General features: G+C 47.5%; 1 protein-coding gene across 8 annotated transcripts in view; it reads right to left on the bottom strand.

The window, feature by feature from the left end:
* Positions 1 to 18,298, bottom strand: part of DAG1 (dystroglycan 1) — a 64,785-nt gene extending 46,487 nt beyond the window's left edge. Inside the window, exons 1-2 of one of the 8 annotated variants that reach the window (XM_082413637.1) lie at positions 15,692 to 15,866; positions 9,238 to 9,435 (exon numbers count right to left, since the gene is read on the bottom strand). The gene's annotated coding sequence lies outside the window, so the exon portion shown is untranslated. The other 7 variants (XM_082413638.1, XM_082413640.1, XM_082413639.1 and 4 more) reach the window with 7 other exon arrangements.
* Positions 18,299 to 18,841: the final 543 nt, after the last annotated feature.

Genomic DNA, 18,841 nt, shown 5'->3' with positions numbered 1-18,841 from the left:
ATAGGCCAGCCATGAGAAGAGCCCTTTTCCTCCAGATCTTCACGGCAATAGTTGACCAGGCAGCAGCTCTCTGGGATGAGCACATAGTTGCCCTCACACCAGATACCGACTTACGCTGCCCATCAAATTCTGGGGTAAGCTGGGGTGGGGCCTCCAGACAAGAAAGCCAGAACTAGCTGATGAGTTCCTGGGCCTGGAACCTGAGCCTACTCTCAGCACTCACTCTTGGACCTCCACATGCCATCTTCAGCTACCAGCCAGCAAGGTGACAACACTGGTAGCTGACATGCCTCCCCATTCAGTAAGGCAAGTCTCTGTACCCAGAGACTGAGACCAGCAGGTGAGGCCATGACCGCAGCCCACAAAGCTTTCTACTATCCACCCAACCTGCCTGGTCTGATGGTGCAGATATGGGGAAAGACTAGATTCTGGCTGCTCTCTAAGCTCTATCCATTTCTCCATTTCCTTACCACTGGAGCTGTCTGGCCTACATGAAGAAGCAGGAAAATCCTCTAAAATAGCTTTCAAACACAGAGAAAATTTGTAAAACACAATACTCATAAGACAGAGTTTGAGGTGACCATTTAAGTCATCAGGAGCTACACCTTCATTTTACAGATGGGTAAACCAAGGCTTCCACAGTCCCCCAGATGGTGAGCAATCACGCAGAATGAGCATTCCTCTCCTAAGTCTCAAACAACCTTTTCCCATCACAATACCCTATCAACAAAGGGGGAAAGGAAGAGAGGAAAGCTAAAGAGGGGACAAGATGAGGGACAGACAGTGAAAGGCAGAGGAGCTGAGAATGTGGGGAGAAGAGCAATGTGAAGGAAGAAGGGAGGGCCTGAGAGGGGGACAGCACTGTGAACCCATCTCAGTGAATTAGGCCAGAGAACACATCCAGGCTTTTCCTCTTGCAACACCTGTCACACCGTGCTGGGGAAACTGGTTTGACAAGGACCACAGAGCCACTTAGAGGCTGAGCTGGGCCTAGCCTCTCCTCAGGCCCCACTGTCCTGCCACAGAAGTGGTGCTCTGGGTACCTGCTATGAGCAAAATATGGAACAAAAGGAAAGCAGCACTCCGAGGAAATACCCAAACCACCTCAGCCTTGCCAAAGGGACCAAACCTGAGGCTGATCAAGCCTTTGGATCCAGCTGCTGATTCACAGGAAATACAGAGAAGAGCATGCTCGACTGCACCTTTGGACACAATCTGCTAAATTTGGACTGTGAGAGATTCCACAGGTCTAAGGGCCCAGGTTCTTCAGCAGATAATTGCAAGGAAAAGGGACAGAGGGGAGAAAATGCAGATAACAAAACTTACAAGATATGACAACTTAAAAAAAAAATGGACAAAATTAAACTGCAGTGCCTAAGGATATACATTTGGGAGATAAAACCATTAAAAAAAAAAAGTAAGAAAATGGCTACAAAAAGACAGGATGGGGTCACCTTGGGAAGGAAGGGGTGAGGGGGCTGTGGCAGGGTTGGGGCCCACAGAGAAGCCTCTGGTGGAACCAATAAAGTTCTATTTCATCACCTTATAATTCACTAAGCTCTACTTTTTTTGGGGGGAGGGTGGTCTTCTTTTCTCCATTTTTATTTAATTTTACACTAGTAAAGCTTTTTAAAAGTTAAAAAATAGATTTAAAAAGATAAGATTAAGTTGGGACTTCCCTAGCGGTCCAATGGTTAAAACTCCGTGCTTCCACTGCAGGGGCATGGGTTCAATCCCTGATTGAAATGATTCAATTTCTGATATTTTTAGTCGGGGAACTAAAATCCTGCATGCTGCGTCACGCGGCATGCATGCACGCACGCACGCACGCATGAATGAATACATAAATAAATAAATAGATGAAGTAAACAAAAAACCAGTCCTGGAAGAGCTTGAGGACTTTGCAAAGCAGCATATGCAGAAAGAGAACCCCACCAGGAAGCATGGAACAGAGAGGGTGGCCTGACAGGCAACTGGGTGGAGACCTCTCTCTAATTCAGGGGTTTGGCCTTAGGAACCACCACTGGCTGCTCACCCAGGTCCCACACTCTCCAATAGCTCTGCTGGTTATTAAGCTGATATTGTAGCTACCTGCATGACTCCTTTATCCCTCTCAACTGGTTCCCATGGCATCAGGGTTAGGAAATGGCTCAACAGGTCAGAGACACATCACTGTATACCCAAATGTCAGCTTGGCTTTGAAAATAATCTATTACTGCCCGCCAGCTCTCTAAGGTCCTCTCCCTGATCCCTTCACATCACTCTCTAAGATGGGCCTAGCCCTCCCACTCCCCTTTATGATGAATCAGAGGCACACTGACTGCAGTCACTTGCCAGGGGCATGACCCTCAGCCTCTTCAAATCACATTTTTTTCTGAAAAATATCAACTGAAGGGAAATAACTTCATCACTTCTCCCTTTTTTTTCTGGTCAGGGCAACAATAGGGCCCGTACCTCTCTCATCCATTGCCAGATCCATTCCCAGGGCCTAGCACGGTGCCCAGGGCATGACAGTGACTCAAAAACCACCTGCTGAATGAATAAACAAATAACTGAAACCCAGCGACAACAGGGCCTGACTGCTGGGTGCCAAAAGACAGTCCCCTCCATAGTTCATAGGCTAGCCTGTCTTGCAAGGCTGCTTAACAGCCAATATTTCATCTTAAACACTTCCTAGATCAAATTCCTTTTTTCTTTAACTTTTTCCAATTATAAACATATATTCATTAGGTAAGCTAATGCATGTAAAGGACCTGACACAAAATACACCACTTTAAATATATATACAAAATACAAACAATCTTAATCCAGCCACCCATAATCTCTGATGGGTGTAATATTTCTGTGCTTCAGACAACCTACAAGAGCAGACTAGCTAAGGAACATGGACATCACTATGTATACCACTGGGCGTCCTGCTTTCTCCACCCCAGATCCAAATTTGAAATAAAACTGCCAAGGTCAATAATTCCCCCACAATGACAAGGAGTCTGCAGTGACTGCAATAGAAATGGACTTACTTCCACAGCAGGGTTTCTTCTCTTGTACTGAGAATCAGCTCTGGCACAGTGGCCTCCTCTGCACTGCCCTGCACTGCCCCAGGACTACTCCCAGGCTGGGAGAAGCCCTGTGGGCTCTGCTTCCCCTCTACCCTATCAGAGGATTTAGAGTGAGCATTTAGAGATTTTCAGCTCCCCGCTGGTGGTATCATGTCATTTTCTTATCTGATAACAGCCAATAGCTTTACCCTCACCTGCCTCTAAAACAAAGATCAGAGACCAAATGCCTTCACTATCTGGAAATCACCTGGAGCCTTCTCCAGTGGGAACCCACAGGCAGCTCCCCCTGAACACAGATTCATAAAACCCGGTGCCTTCATCATCTGGAGGCTGGAACCCAACTTTTGTCTTTAGGATAATTATCCTCTGCTCAGAAGTTGGGCACTGGTGCCTGTACCCTCATCTTCCTCCCACCCCAGAGCTCTACGCTCAATTTGTCCCTCAAGGAATCAAGGAAGCCCAAAATACTTCAGGTTTCCAGGGAGGATGCTGACTTTACAGAGTAAGGTTCTGATATTCCAGACTGAGCTCATCCTACTATACAATAAACAAAAAAGTCTTAAAATTTCTGTTCTAAAGAGTTCCAACACTACAGCTCAGCTAAATTACATGCTCCAGGTACAGAATCTGCTGCTGCCCAATGTTCAACCAGGAGCACTCACTTGCTCCAAGTCTCTTAAAATGCTATCTGTTGACTGAAAAGTCAAAGTTACCTATTATAAACTACCTAGTCAATAAGTCATATGGTCACATGGGGAAAAAATAAGTAGAGGTGTAGCTCTTTGAAAACCAAGGGCTTTTCACACCAGACATGCACTGCTGTTGATACCTCAAACAGAAATAAACATTATACAAAAAAAGGAAACAAAGCACTTCCAGGCACTCAACTCACGCGGCAACCTTGCCAGTCCATGCTCCTTCTACTGCACTGGTGAGGTTCAAGAAAACAAACCTGGGCACATCAAAGAATTTCCAAAGAAACTCCTTAAAAATATAAACAATGCTGTCTAGTTAACAGAATCCTTGGTCCTCAAACTATTTTTGTCCTTTATTCATCTTGATGGGGCCAGTACCTCCAGGACGACACACCCCAATAAGACACCACAGCACTCAAAGCTCCACAGGTGAGCAAGCAGTCAAGCTAGAGCCGCTTTCTGAGAGGTATCAATGGGCTCACGTCTAAGGCTTTTTTTTTTAAATAAGATACTACTTGGTACATATAAAATATAATCTATTATGTATGTAATTATAAAACACAATAAAAAACACCCCTGAACCAATCACATAACCTAAGAAATATGTCCAGCCTTTATTAAATATCGGACTCTCAGTTTACACTAGAAAAAGGACAAGTGTAATAATAATAAGTAGCAATTATGGAGAGGTGTAGGGCACATTACTAGGAAGCTTTTATTTCCTCCTCAGCAGCCTATGGGGAGGATATTCTATCCCAATTTTGCTGAGGCAGAAAGGTCAAGGGCCTTTCTTAGGCCACATCAGGATGGCAGGGTTCCAGGGGGACTCAGTACCTCTGGCAGGTTCCTTCCTCAGGCTCGAGTTTCTACTGCTGAGGGTAGTCAGTGTTTTCATTGTCCAACCTCGTCACACTTGTACCAAAAATCGTGCCTGTCCTGCCAAAAAGCAAGGGCCTTCAGTGGGTAGACCTCACCTCTCGGGAAGTCATGACCCAAAAGACCATAGCATGACCAGGCACTATCTGAAAGAACAGTTCTCCTTTAGAAAACTCAATACCATTTTATAACAAGTGCTGGCATTTGCAGTGTGATCTCAGCATGGCAAATATGTTTTATTCCTTTATTTGATAAAAACAAGTGCCACTCCCAATCTTAAAACAGAGAAGGAAACGTATCACTCTGCTCAGATAGCAGGTTAAAATAGGCTAGAATTTTTTTTTCCTGTAATAAAAGAAAGAAAAAAAGGTAGGAGGAAGGCAAACATCCAGGGCAGTGCCAGTGCCAGCTGCTCCTTTCACAAGACACTTCAACAGAAGACAAAGAAATTGTACATATTGAACCATCATGGAAAGAATGGAATTTTTTTTACTATGATCAAGAACAATTTCCAGGACCATTCCAAAGTCAACCTACCTGAGTTTTAGAGGAGCAAATTTCTCAGCAGCCTCCCATGCAATCAATATAGCCCTCAAGTAGAAAAGCCCTTCGCCAATTCCAGAAAGGCTTGACTAGGCCTCCTCCATCCCCGCTACCACCACCACCAACTCACTCACCTACCCTTCATGGAACCTGCTAAACAACAGCTGATCACAAATCTGGCTCCTTATCTGAAGCCAACACCCCCGAAAGAGAAACAGCCAGTGACCTCTATCTGTTCACTCATCAAAACCAAAAATATCTCATACATTTTTTTCCAGGGACACACTTGCCTGGGGTCAGGAGAAGAACTGCCTGATGGGTAAGGCAGTCTGATATCAGGAGAGAGCTCCCATATCCAGAACAAACCTGTTTTTTAAAAAGTTGAGTCTCTCTGGCTTCCCCTACACCATATTCTGGCATTTCACATCTTCAACAAGTTCTACAGTTGATTAAGGCCAAAATAAGTTTTTCCTCGGCTTTACTGAGATATAATTGAAGGCCAAAATAAATTTGAAAAACAAGAATTTGAAGTCCAATTTCATTCACAAATAGATTAATCCTATGCTTCCCAGTAGATTCAGAACACTGGGCCTCCCCAGTGGCCTGGAGGAACTGCCCAGCCTCCTGTGACCTGGCACTCAGTCACCCTTGGGAGCAGCAGGCCTGCCTCTCCAAATATGGCCTGAGATCTGCCCCAAGAGTGAGCTCAGGCCTGCAAAGGGGTCCACAAGAATGTTTACCAAGACTGACAAACTTAGAGGACAGCCCCAGGAGCAAACAAAGCACAAGCACCATCCCTCAGAACACTCCTGAACAGCAGGGCAGCATGTGAGGAAATGACTGCTTGCTGGGCTTCTGGCCCCTCAGCACCCTGTAACCACAGCAGACCAACAGAGAGGCCACGGCAGGCCTGACACTTAAGCGGAGGGCTGTGTACAGCCCACAATGGGCCCCATTCTCCCTGGAAGCTCATGGCAGGAGGGCAGAGGGGAGGCCAGGACATTCCTTCACCCCCTCACATGGAGGGAAAGGGCACAGGCAGCCCAGGGCATCAGAGGCCTGCATAAGAAGAAAGCCTGAGCAGCCATTTTCCTATCCAGCTGCACAAATCAAAAAGGGCCCCTCCTAAAAAAGCAGAAGGGAGTCCTAAGGTGCCAACTGATTAAGTCATGCGGATTAGATGACCTACACAGGAGTCCTCTCTCTGGGCAGCAGTGCCCAACCAGAAGGAAAAAAAAAAACACCACCACTCAGGGCGCTGAGGGGACAGGGGACCCCACAGCCCCCGTCAGCCCAGGGCTGGTACTACAAGCAGAAAAATCAACTTTTCCTGCTAAAGATTTCTTCCCAGTGCCAAGGAATCCAGTCACTTTTTAAACTACTTTTAAAACTGGAAAAAGCACACGTTCAGACTGGCAAACACAGTATGTTAAGTCTATACTATTGGGACTTCCCTGGTGGTCCGGTGGTTAAGAAACTGCATTCTAATGCAGGGGACGCGGTTCGATCCCTGGTCGGGGAACTAAGACCCCACGTGCTATGGGACAACTAAGCCTGTGCACTCTGGAGCCTGAGTGCCATAACTAGAGAGAAGTCCGCTCACCATAACGAAAGACCCCCACATGCCACAATGAAGACCCAATGCAGCCAAATAAACAACAAAAAAAAAAAATTTTTTTTTTAAAGTCTATACTATTGACCCTTCTGACAAAATATTGTGATCCCTTCCAGGTAAGCAGAAGCAACAGCTGGTAGCACAATCCAGAGAAGGAAAGGAGACAGGAATCCTACTGTTATCTATTTGTGACTTTAGTGAATTCTATTTTTAGATCTTTAATAAAGAGCTTCTCTTCTAGTCTCCTCTTACCAAATTTCTCTCCTCAGGCAATTCAATCTTCCCAATATTGCTCAAAAGTCTAAAAATATAAGACGCTTATTCAGGTATGCTTAACATAACAGGTAAAGCAAAGTTCGCTACACTTCCTCGTTTTCCACAAGACCCAGAATCCACCCCTGTTCAAGGGCTACTCATCAGGCTGGTCTCCACCATTAAAAAATCCAGTAAGCGAGAGACTTCTCTGGCAGTCCAGTGGTTAAGACACCATGCTTCCAATGCAGGGAGCATGGGTTCGATCCCTGGTCAGGGAACTAAGATCCCACGTGCCGCGCGACAAAAAAAAAAAAAAAAAAAAAAAAAAATCCAGTAAGCAAGGCTCCCAGAGGTCAGGGCAGATCCGATGCAAAGACAATCTACCAGCCCAAGCAGGAGTATACACAAGACATTTACAGTGATGCATATTTTATGAAAGCATTTCATAGTATAATAAGGGCCCAGAAAATGGATGGTATACTGGGTGCTGATTAACAGCCAAATAAAAAGGAACCAGTATTTGCAATTCCATTATTAACTTTATAAATTTTCTTGGCAAAAACTGGTTAGAGAATCAACCCAGCCCTGGAGAACAACTAAGCTAATTAAAAGAGGCATTTATGAAAACCAAGGCAGAACTGGTTCACTTCTGTCATAGACAGCCTTGGGAATCTTCTTAAGTAATCCCATATCAACCCCTGGAATTCCTAGAGTAAATGTTCCCAGTACAGTGAGAGGTAAAACACAGACAATCATAACATTTGCCAAAACAAGCATCTTCCAATTCCACGAATCTGTTTCAATACATATTAGAAAGAACTCTGTAAGCAGTGCTTCTTGTTTGTCGATTCCCATACTCCATACACAAAAACTCAACATTCACAGAAATGAAGAGCAAATACCAAAACAGACCAAGCTGGGCACCGTCCTCTCTTTCCCTGAGTATGACACGTCCTTCCAAATGTTTCACTCATCCTTAAGCTCCCCTCAACTGGCACACTCCCCTATACTTAGGGTATCCAAGGGCTGTGACTGCCTCAGGAAGAATGAATCTGTGGCTACACATACCCCCAATGGCAGGGAATATCGAGTCTAGGCCTCTACGTGACTATAATAATTGCATACCCATGCAAGTCACAGAAAAGGAACTGGGGAAAATGTACACAGTGATTAAAAATGAAAATCAATAAAAACCTGCCTTACTTGATGTTATAGATGTGCTCCTCCAAAACTGTAAGTCACACTGCACTTTTTTCAAAAGTTTTATATTTAATATTGTGGTAATAAAAAGATTCTAAAAAAACTTTATGCACAAAGATGTTAACTGCAACATTACCTATTATAACCAAAGTAAGATTAACAACCATGTAAGAACTGGGGACAGGTTAACCATCAAAAATGTTATAAGGGGCTTCCCTGGTGGCGCAGTGGTTGAGAGTCTGCCTGCCAATGCAGGGGACACGGGTTCGAGCCCTGGTCTGGGAAGATCCCACATGCCACGGAGCAACTGGGCCCGTGAGCCACAACTACTGAGCCTGCGCGTCTGGAGCCTGTGCTCCGCAACAAGAGAGGCCGCGATGGTGAGAGGCCCGCGCACCGCGATGAAGAGTGGTCCCCACTTGCCACAATTAGAGAAAGCCCTCGCAGAGAAACGAAGACCCAACACAGTCATAAATAAATAAATAAATAAATAAATAAAAGAACGTGAATTTCTTAAAAAAAAAAAAAATGTTATAATTATAGAACAATGATCATGCTATAATGCTGGGAGGGCAAAAACAAGATTAAAAATTAAATTTACACTCTAACCTAAACTCAGTAAAAGTGTTGCCCAAGGGCCATCTCTGGAGGACACCCAGGAATCAGGGGATAACGGCTGCTCCTAGGGAGGGAAAGCAGGGACTTAGGGGGTGGGTGGAAGAAAGATTTCTTTCCCCTGTACAATCCTTTTGAACTTTTTGAGTTTGAACCATGTGTTAGCATTTCCTACTTAAAGAAAGAATACAGTTGGGGGACAAGGGATTTTTCCCTTCCTTTCTACTTTTTTCTTCCACATTTCTTATTTTAAATGTATGTATTATTTAATACAGCTTTTCCCCCACTATAGTGTCTTAAAATTCCGTGATCATTTTGCCAAGTACGTGATTATCCACCATCTTTCTTTCGCAGAAATCTCCCTTTTCAAGTACCTTACCTCACCTTCTAGTGCGAGGCTGCTTTAAAAGCCTTATCTTGGCAGGACTTCCCTGGCGGTCCAGTGGTTTAGACTCTGTGCTTCCACTGCAGGGGACACAGGTTTGATCCCTGGTTGGGGAACCTAAGATCCTGCATGCTGTGCAGCACAGCCAAAAAAAAAAAAAAACCAGCCTTATCTTCCTGGAGAACAGAGGCCCTACAGGAAAAGAAGGAACCAATATTGGTGAAAGCTCACAACTGAAATAGAATTACATACACCACAATGACCACCTCCAAAGGAAGTGGGGAATGCCACTTAGTCTCCCGCCCACACCACCAATCAGTCACCCTTTATTTATTGTCAAAGGGTAATAAAGAAAACGAAATGTATTCTGTAGAGTCAATCCAGGACCAAAAATTATAAACAGCTTCAAAAATATAAAATTAATTCCAATCTCTAAAATTTAGACAGTGGTATTTTCAAAAACAATTAGCTCAAGAAGGTATAACTGAGAAGCAAAACCTCAACACTAGTAAATGTACCCCATGATGTACAGGATAAAGACATTGTCATAAAAGTGATTTTTTAGGGACTTCTCTGGTGGTGCAGTGGGTAAATCTCTGTGCTCCCAATGCAGGGGGCCTGGGTGCAATCCCTGGTCAGGGAACTAGATCCCGCACACGTGCCGCAACCAAGAGTCCACATGTCGCAACTAGGAAGCCCGCATGCCGCAACTAAGAAGTCCGCATGCTGCAACTAAGACCTGGCACTGCCAAAATTTTTTTTAAAAAGTGATTTTTTATATTCAGTTGATTATTCCCACTAGAATCCAATTTTTAAAATATAAATTAAGTCAACATACTGCAAAAGTTTCATTCAGATTTACTTCACTCCAACAGAGAACACACAACAGTTTCACCAATTTAGACACGCTCTGTTTATGATATTGTACCACAGCATCCCATCCATCCTTCCACCCTGGACCCAGAGCAAGGTTAAGAAAATGCTTAGCTATCAAACCTAAGAAACAGGAAAATAGGAAACCCTATTCATTAAGGCTAAATTAAGCACTCTGGCTGGTGTAATTTTGTAAACTACTCTAAAATCCTATTTATAGAAATTGCTATCTGAGCAGTATTACTGACTAATGATCAGAGTGAAGAGGGACTGTCAAAAGTCAAATCAGGTTATGCAACTCACAGGAAGACTGCTTTAAATCAATACCCAGAGGCATGTGCACACAAAGACCTACTGGGAAATGACCAGATCAATCAGTTGTATATTCAAAACCACCATCACCTTACGCCAGAACTGGCGTGTCAACACAGGAAAAGGAGAGAAAGATGGGGGCTTAAGAAGCAACAGCACAGGGGCTTCCCTAGTGGCACAGTGGTTAAGAATCCGCCTGCCAATGCAGGGGACACGGGTTCAAGCCCTCGTCCAGGAAGATCCCACATGCCGCAGAGCAACTAAGCCCGTGTGCGACAACTACTGAGCCTATGCTCTAGAGCCCACGAGCCACAACTACTGAGCCCGTGAGCCACAACTACTGAGCCCATGTGCTACAACTACTGAAGCCTGCGCGTCCAGTCCGCAATGAGAAGCCACCGCAATGAGAAGCGTGCGCACCACAACGAAGAGTAGCCCCCGCTCGCCACAACTAGAGAAAGCCTGTGCGCAGCAACGAAGACCCAATGCAGCCAAAAATAAAATAAATAAAATAAATTTATCAAAAAAAAAAAAACACTTAAAAAAAAAAAAAAAGAAGCAACAGCACAATAACACTGGCAAAGGCACAGAAACACTCTTTAACATGGAGAAGGGAGAACACTTACTCCAGAAAAGGAGGGAGAAATCCTTGACCAATATACAGGACACATTGAAGACCATACTACCTGTATTCTCACTTTGAGTTCCCTTAAGGTTCAATACTCTACACCCCATCTGAGTCCCCTTCGATGTTCACACCACCATTTCTTGCTCCTCTGATACTCTGGAAGCCTCTAGCCTCCAAGCGGTCATACTCTGCAGTGGCTCAAATCTAAACAATGTACCCCGGAACCCGGAATATTGAATCAAACTTCTCATTGCTGACTTCCTATACTGGCTAGGAAAAAAACTCATGAGACTTCACTCTTAATTCTTGCCCATCCACAAAATGTATCTGTCAACACTTGCAATTCCACTAGGCTAGTTATGTGCCTCTTATCAAGAAGGCTATGACCAAAAAAAAAAACAACAAAAAAACCCAATTTAAAAAAGCAAGCACAAGTAAAGGGGCTCTAACTTCACACCATCAAGGGGGCCACCTTTAGTTTGCCTTGCACAGGTCAAATCTGTGAGCCAGTGGCAATTCTTTAACTGAATCCAGTCTAAAGCTACATTACGGGGGACTTCCCTGGTGGCCCAGTGGTTAAGAATCTGCCTACCAATGCAAGGGACACAGGTTCGATCCCAGGTCGGGCAACTAAGCCCGCACTCTAGAGTCCGTGTGCCACAACTAGAGAGAAGCCCGAGCACCGCAACGAAGAGCCCATGCACCGCAACGAAAAGATCCCACATGCTGCAACAAAGATCCCCCGTGCCACAACTAAGACCCAATGCAGCCAAATAAATAAATAAATATTAAAAAATAAAGCTACATTACACCCACCATGATTCTGAGTATCCAAAACTATATAGACATTTTAATTCAAACTATTCCTCTACCTACCAAGTGGGTCAACGAATCATGCTTTCTCTTTCATAAGTTCACTTCTTCCTTGCCATCTTACCTGCCTGCCACAAAGACTCAAGCCTTCTCCCATTCCTGCAGTCTAGGGGGCCCCTCTTTTTTTTTTTTTTTTTTTTTTTTTTGTCCACACCACTCAACTTGTGGGATCTTAGTTCCCCGACCAGGGATTAAACCCAGCCCTCGGCAATGAAAGCGCAGAGTCCTAACCACTGCACAACTGGGGAATTCTCTAGGGGCCCCTCTTTATTTGGAGTTTCTCAAGTCCTCACCACTGCTTGGCTGATGCAGCCTTACATCCTCATCTCTTCACTGTCAACCTCCTGCCTCTTCCACTCAGTGGTAGAGCCCTGCTGGTACCAGAACCATTCAGGTCCCTAACATCTGCTGAATTGGCTCATCTTGAACCTTCTTTATCTCTCTCCACTCCCCTGCTGACCACTGTTCTTGTTCAGATCCAGTGTCTCCCCCACTGGACCACAGCAGTAACCAACCTGCCTCTGGTCCAGCCCAGCCTCAACATTCACAGTGAGGGCTCACTTCTTAAAGCCCAGAGCTGATCCAATCACAGCTGTGCTCCAAGATCTTCAAGGTTTCCTGTTCTTACATAACACCAAACTCCTCCACGTGGCATTCTGACTGCAACCCAACCTTCCAGAACATACAAAAAAAGTGCCCAGTCTTCTCCCTCCCACCCCTTTCCTCTGCTCATTTCTTCTTCCACAGAATTGTGACCTTCTTGCCACCACTCCTTCACCAATCAAACCACTAACCGTTCTTGAAGGTCTAGCCCAATGCAGTTCTTCCCTAAAGTCTGCCCTCTCCAGCCTAGGACCCAAGTTCCTTGGCTTACTTCAGCATGGTACCCACAGCAACCAGCACAGGCCTCAAGAAGGCTCTGACAAACCCTAGGTTTCTGAAAAATGGTCCCGCACAACATGTTCCTGGAGTTCCACGTGGGATCACTGATCACCTTCCCATATCGTCCTGGCATTCTGCCCACCACCAGACACCTGGGCTTGGTCTTTACCAGAGAAGGACCCAACCGAGGTCACCATTATTAGTCTGATATAACAGAAACACAGATGGGTACAGCCAAATGTTCAGCCTGGGTTCAAATCCTAATTCTGCCACATGACAGTTGTGTGACCTTGGGAACGTTCCTTCATCTGACTTGGTTTGCTAAGCCACTATAAAGGATTCTCATAAGCATTAGCAACGGTGCATGCAGAGCAGAAACACAGAAGGCCCTCGACTGTGGCTGATGTAGATCCATCGTGTCACTGGCCCAGAGCACAGGGAAGGGTGGAACAACTGTGAGGTAAAGGACTGAACATGCTCCCATCTGCCTCAACAGGGATGAACACACATCTACTCTCAGGGGTTAATATAACAGCCCTAAAAAAAAAAAAAAAAAAAAAAAAAAAAAACCAGCCCTGCCCAAGAAGAAATGCAATGCAGTTCAAGTGAGAAATAAGGTTGTTTAAGGTTTTTAACAAACAAATGCCATGCTTTTCCTTTTCTAAATAATCCCAGTCTAAGTTGCCCCCAGGGTCCCTCCAAATCCCACCATATTCAGTGTTTAAGAGGCACCAGCAAACTTGCAGAAGACCTGGTTTAAAGCCTTGGTCATGCTAAATACTCTGGCCCACACATTCCTGAATGCAGTCTCCTCCTCCATCACAGCTTGGTATTCCCTTTGCTCAAACTTTTCAGCCAGTCTCTTGAGCTGGCTCCTTCTCTCTCATCTCTCCTCTAAGGGCCAACCTCAGAGCCAGAGGTCCTTTTCCCATCCCCTCCCTGCCACTACCTATGTGGCCACCAACAAGATCTTTCTAAACATGGGTCTGGACCATGCCACTCAACTGAGGAAAAGCCTTCCCAGACTCCTGCACCTTGAGTATGAAGTTTGAACTACTAAGCACAACAAGAAAGGCCTGGGGCTCCCACCTGTCATGCTGGAGGACTCACATGTGCTACTTTAGGCACTCATATACATGTGGTTCCCTGTGTCCGGACCTTGCTGTCCCCCAGCTAATTTCTGCTGGCCCTGCAAGCCTCAGCTCAGGAATTCCCTTTCTCCTCAGGCTCCCAAGCACCATCTGAGCACACTTAGTGGGCAGACACTATCAATCATAGGTTCCCCATCCCCCACTGTCCACGAAACTGAGTTCCTTAAGGGCAGAACCAGTCTCTTTTACATGGGTCCCCTGGACCTACCACAGAATTTGGTAAGCAGTGATGCCAAATATTTGTTAAATAAATGAATGTATTTTGCTAAATCAATTTTTCAGAGCAGTGAAGACTGGCTCTCTGCCTCTTTCAACAGAGGCACGTAACAACACAAGCTTTCATGTTCCAACCAGATGTTTGTTGCCTATATAGTAATGCTTATTCCTACTTTCTTACAGTATCCCACAGGCCTTAAACAGGCTCATATCATTCATCCAACTCCCTCCTCAAATCTCACTCCTCCAAGAAATGGCTCCTCAGCCTCCTTTAAGCATGTAGGCCAGGAGCTCTTACTACTTGGCTCCAAGGCAAACAAAGTTCAATTCAACTTCTTCATATTCAAACTATGCCTCCAATGTTCAATTCTTTTTCTAAAAAAGGACATCCCAAAATTATGTCTCTGAACGCTTGCTTGAGCATAGAACAACCTGATAAAGTTACAACATCCCACCTACACCAAACTCCAAAACACCTGGTAGCACATCCAACTCTTTATCTGGACTTATGTCCTATAAACACCACCCTCCCTGCAGAGTTTGGCTTCCATGCCAGTAATCACGTCTACTCGCTTATTTAGGGAAACAGCAGGCCGGGCTCTTAAGACAACTCTAGGCTATAACCGTGCTGTCCCAGGCTGTAGCTCTCACCAAGACAAAACTTCATGATCACCATTAAAACTAATTCTGAAGTAAGTTTACAAATTTAAGAGCTTCTCAAGTCATAGAGATTAAAATATCCATTTTAAATTAGTAGTTGAGTTCGTATGAAATTAACTCGGAATTTACGGCAGAATGATTCTAAACCGAGAGAGCATTTTCTCTGGAGACATTTTCCAAATATACCCGCGGCTGAATATGGTTTTCCAAACACCAAAGAAGCCAAGTGTGTATGTGTGTGAAGGGGTGACCCCAAGGCTCTGAGCGGCTCAGGATCCAGCGGCTGCGGCGCCTCCTGAGGGGCTCAATGCCCCATCCTCGGGCTCCGGCCAAACTGGGCCGCGCGACCCTCTGAGGAAGCCCGGGAGACAGTCCGCAGGCCGCACACGCCCGCGACCGCCGCGCGTCCCCTGGAGCGCGGCCCGGGCTGAGGCCTGGCCCACCGCCGCGGCGCGCAGCCCGGGCCCGGACGCCCCCAGCCTTCGCCTGAGGGGCCGAGAGCAAGGGGCGGCTCTACCCGGGCCGCGTCACCGCCTCACCCGCAAGGACGTCCGCGACCGTGTCCCCGCCCCGGGCCAAACAGCGAGAGCAGCAGCAGGTGTTCCTCGGAAGGCTGGGCCAGCGACGGAAATGGGGGCCTGGGCTACCAGGCTCGGTGGCAGTGGACGGGCGGCGCACTCACCGAGCGCCGACGGGCGGGCCGCGGCAGGTGCTCGCTCTTCCCGCCCGCGAGACACCGCCGCCGCTTCCCGGGGACACGGCGCGAAGCTCCCGCCGCGACCGCCGCCGCCGCCGCCGCCGCCAAGCCCGAGGAGCTCTAGCGCCGCACCGCAGCCTCGGCGCGAGCACGTACCGGGCAGTGAGAGGGCGCGGAGCGCGAGGGCGGGGCGCGCGACCGAAGCCTAGCAACCCCCTGACACGCGAGAGCCGCAGCCAATCCCGCTGCCAGCTCCGCGCGGCGCCGACCGGCAGTCCCCGCGACCCCCGCTTCTGCCTGCGTCGGCCGCCCCGCAGCGCGCCGCACCCGCGCACAGGCCCCGCCCCCCGCGCCGCTCTGCTTATTGGCCCGCCACGCCCCCGTCTGAAAAGACACGCCCCGTCCTGGAAATCCCGCCCGCGGCGGGCCAGGTCCGTACCCGCGACACGCCCCGGCCCGTCCGGGTTACCCGGAGAGCTCAGGAGTGGGAGTGGGGGAGGGGCGCCCCGCCCAACCTCAGGCATGTGGGCCCCTGAGAGGCATCCAACCTACCCGGGTGGTCAGGCCCGATAACTGGCCCGGCCACAACTGGCCACCCATAGACTGCCTTCCGCCCTCCTGATTTCTGTCGAACGCAAATCAGGTAATTTTAAGACAAAACAATCAGGAAGCGTCCTCCAAATTGCGAAGGATGATGGCCCCGTTGCCCGACTCTTATACTGATGAGGAACTGAGGCGAGGGCCGAGGGCCGGAAGGGCAGGAAGGCTGCCCCTCTCCGGGGGCCTAGCCCCCAGCAGGCGGGGGTGTCCGGGAAGCGCCTCAGGCCTGACCCTCCTCCCCTCCTCCTGCCCTGAACACCCGGAATCCGGTGCCTCCTCAGCCGCCAGAAATAGCTCTGACCCGCTGGCGCTGGTCACTCACTCGAGGCCCGCATTCTTTCAGGGAGTTGGGGGAGTAAAGGGCAGGGAGTTACTGCTGAGGTCTGTCTCCCTTCAAGGGGAGGGTCCTAAAAATGCTCTCACTCCCCAGGGCTTACCTAGGCCCACTATCTCAAAGACCCCCGACAGTTACTGGACGGGTATGGGGATGGGACCCGTGGTGGGCTCTGTTCCCCAAACCCTGTGCAGGATGTGTCCATTCCCTCCTGGGCCTGTGGCCAGGCTGGAATTCCAGGCCCGCACTCTTGTCAACGAGTACATTCTGAACACAGAACGGGCTGCTGCCTGCCAGGGGTTCCTCCCGGAATCCAGACAGCCCTGGGTCTCCCCTGCTTTCTCCCCTCCTTAGGAAGGACTAGAAGAAGCAAATTTCAGAGAGAGCAAAAAGGAATGCCTCATCTCTCAAACACACATACTTGTTTGTGATGCGTTATACTTAAATGCTTAGGCTCCAAACTTCATTCACACAGACCAGAAAAAGAAGTAAAAACCAGGAAAAAAAGCCCCAAATTATCCCTTGGACGTTAAAACTAAAAAATTTATGGTCTTTCAAATCCAGTTCTAAAATTCTCCTGCTTCAAATAGGCTAAAAATGCAGCACAGGGAGATCAGCTCGCTGCTCTGTGACCACCTAGAGGGGTGGGATAGGGAGGATGGGAGGGAGACGCAAGAGGGAGGAGATATGGGGATATATGTATATGTATAGATGATTCACTTTGTTATAAAGCAGAAACTAACACACCATTGTAAAACAGTTATACTCCAATAAAGATGTCAAAAAAAAAAAGGCTAAAAATGTAGAAAATTATTTGGGTTTCTAAACAAAATACATTCTTTCCATTCACTCCTTCAGCTTGCAGAGTTTCCCTGCCACCCACAAACGCACACCAGACACTGCTTTGCAGCCCTAGGTTCTGCTGGGTATTTTAGTGTCTGACTGTATAATTATATATATATATATATATATATATATATATATATATATATATATATATATATATATATATATATATATATATGTTTTCCCAAAACAAAAGACAGCAGTGAGTACAGGCCTCATCCCTCCTACCGTCTACACAGAAACTGCTAGCTGCTCTTTAGTCCTCAATGACCATCCATGGATACTAGAGTAACTCCCCTTCTTCATTTTTGGCACTGGTCTTGCTAGATGAGGCACCGGGCCTCACTCTGGCCTCCAGGGTCCCAGCACCCCATGCCCAAGCTCCCCCAGAGCTCTGGCCATGGGAAGGTCTCTACCTCAACCAGCTGGTGCCAAAAGGTGGGATAGGCCCTTCCTAGTCCTAGGAGGAAGGGAGCAACAACCAGAGTTTGCCTGAAGCCCTTACAGCCAAATCCTTCCAGCCCCTGCCTCTCCAGGTTTGGAACTCACTTGGAGATGCTGTTGTCCCAGGCTGGCCCCAATGCTCTCCCCCTTCCCCAGCCCTCCAGCCTTGGCAGCTCCCCCGACAAGACCAGAACAGATGTGAGCTCTGGGTCTCATTGCTGGCTTCTTCTTTTTTGTCTGGAGTTGGGGTTCCCCCAACCGCCTGTTCCTTCAGGCCCTAGAAGGCAAGAGGCCTGGATGGCCAGCCTCTTGGGGCCTAACCAGCCCCCAGTGGAGCCCAACCAGCCCCCATGGAGCCCATAGAGAGAGGTGGACAGTCTTCATGGGCCCCTAGGTTGGGTGGGGGCTGTAAAGTCAAGGCCCTGTTACTCCCTATAGTCCTGAGAATTGAAACCTTTCCTCTCCTGGGGCTCCCACAGCTCACCCTAGGGCTCAGCACAATGTCCCCAGTGACTCACCCTTGGGAGCTATTCTGGAACCCCAGCAGTGCCTAGGCCATCCTAGATCAGGCTTGGTGTTCACTGCCAGTTGGAGAGCACAGCCAAGAGTGAGGCCCAGGGCACACCCAAGAACAGCTGCCCAAAGGGCCCACGTGGTATGGGCTCAGGGAGAACTGATCAAGAGACCAAGAATGAGGCTATTTAGGCATGACAGTCTGCCCTCAACTCTCCTGGCCATATAGCCTCCAGTGCTTCCTCCACCCTCCAATTAGACCCCCAGCCAGAGGCTTCAGGAAGATTATCAGATTGAGGTTTGTCTTCCCCACGAGAGGATGAGCCCTTGAGGCCAGATATGTGCACCTGCTTGATCCCACATTGCAACGATCACCTAACAGCATGCACATAATAGAGGCTCAATTTCTGTTTGGAAAAGAAGGAATCAGGGGATGCTGCCTGCCTCCCTTCTCGGTTGGCAGTTATCCCCAAGGGTCTAAGCCTTGTACAAGGCCCAAAGCAAATGTCCCAGTGCTTACTTGGTGCTGATATGGTTTAAGCTAGGGCCTTGGTTCTAGCTCAGGTGAA

This window comes from Balaenoptera physalus (assembly GCF_965194825.1).
Source record: "Balaenoptera physalus genome assembly, chromosome: 11".
In the NCBI taxonomy this organism is placed as follows: Eukaryota; Metazoa; Chordata; class Mammalia; order Artiodactyla; family Balaenopteridae; genus Balaenoptera; species Balaenoptera physalus.
This window is presented reverse-complemented; position numbering and strand designations above follow the sequence as displayed.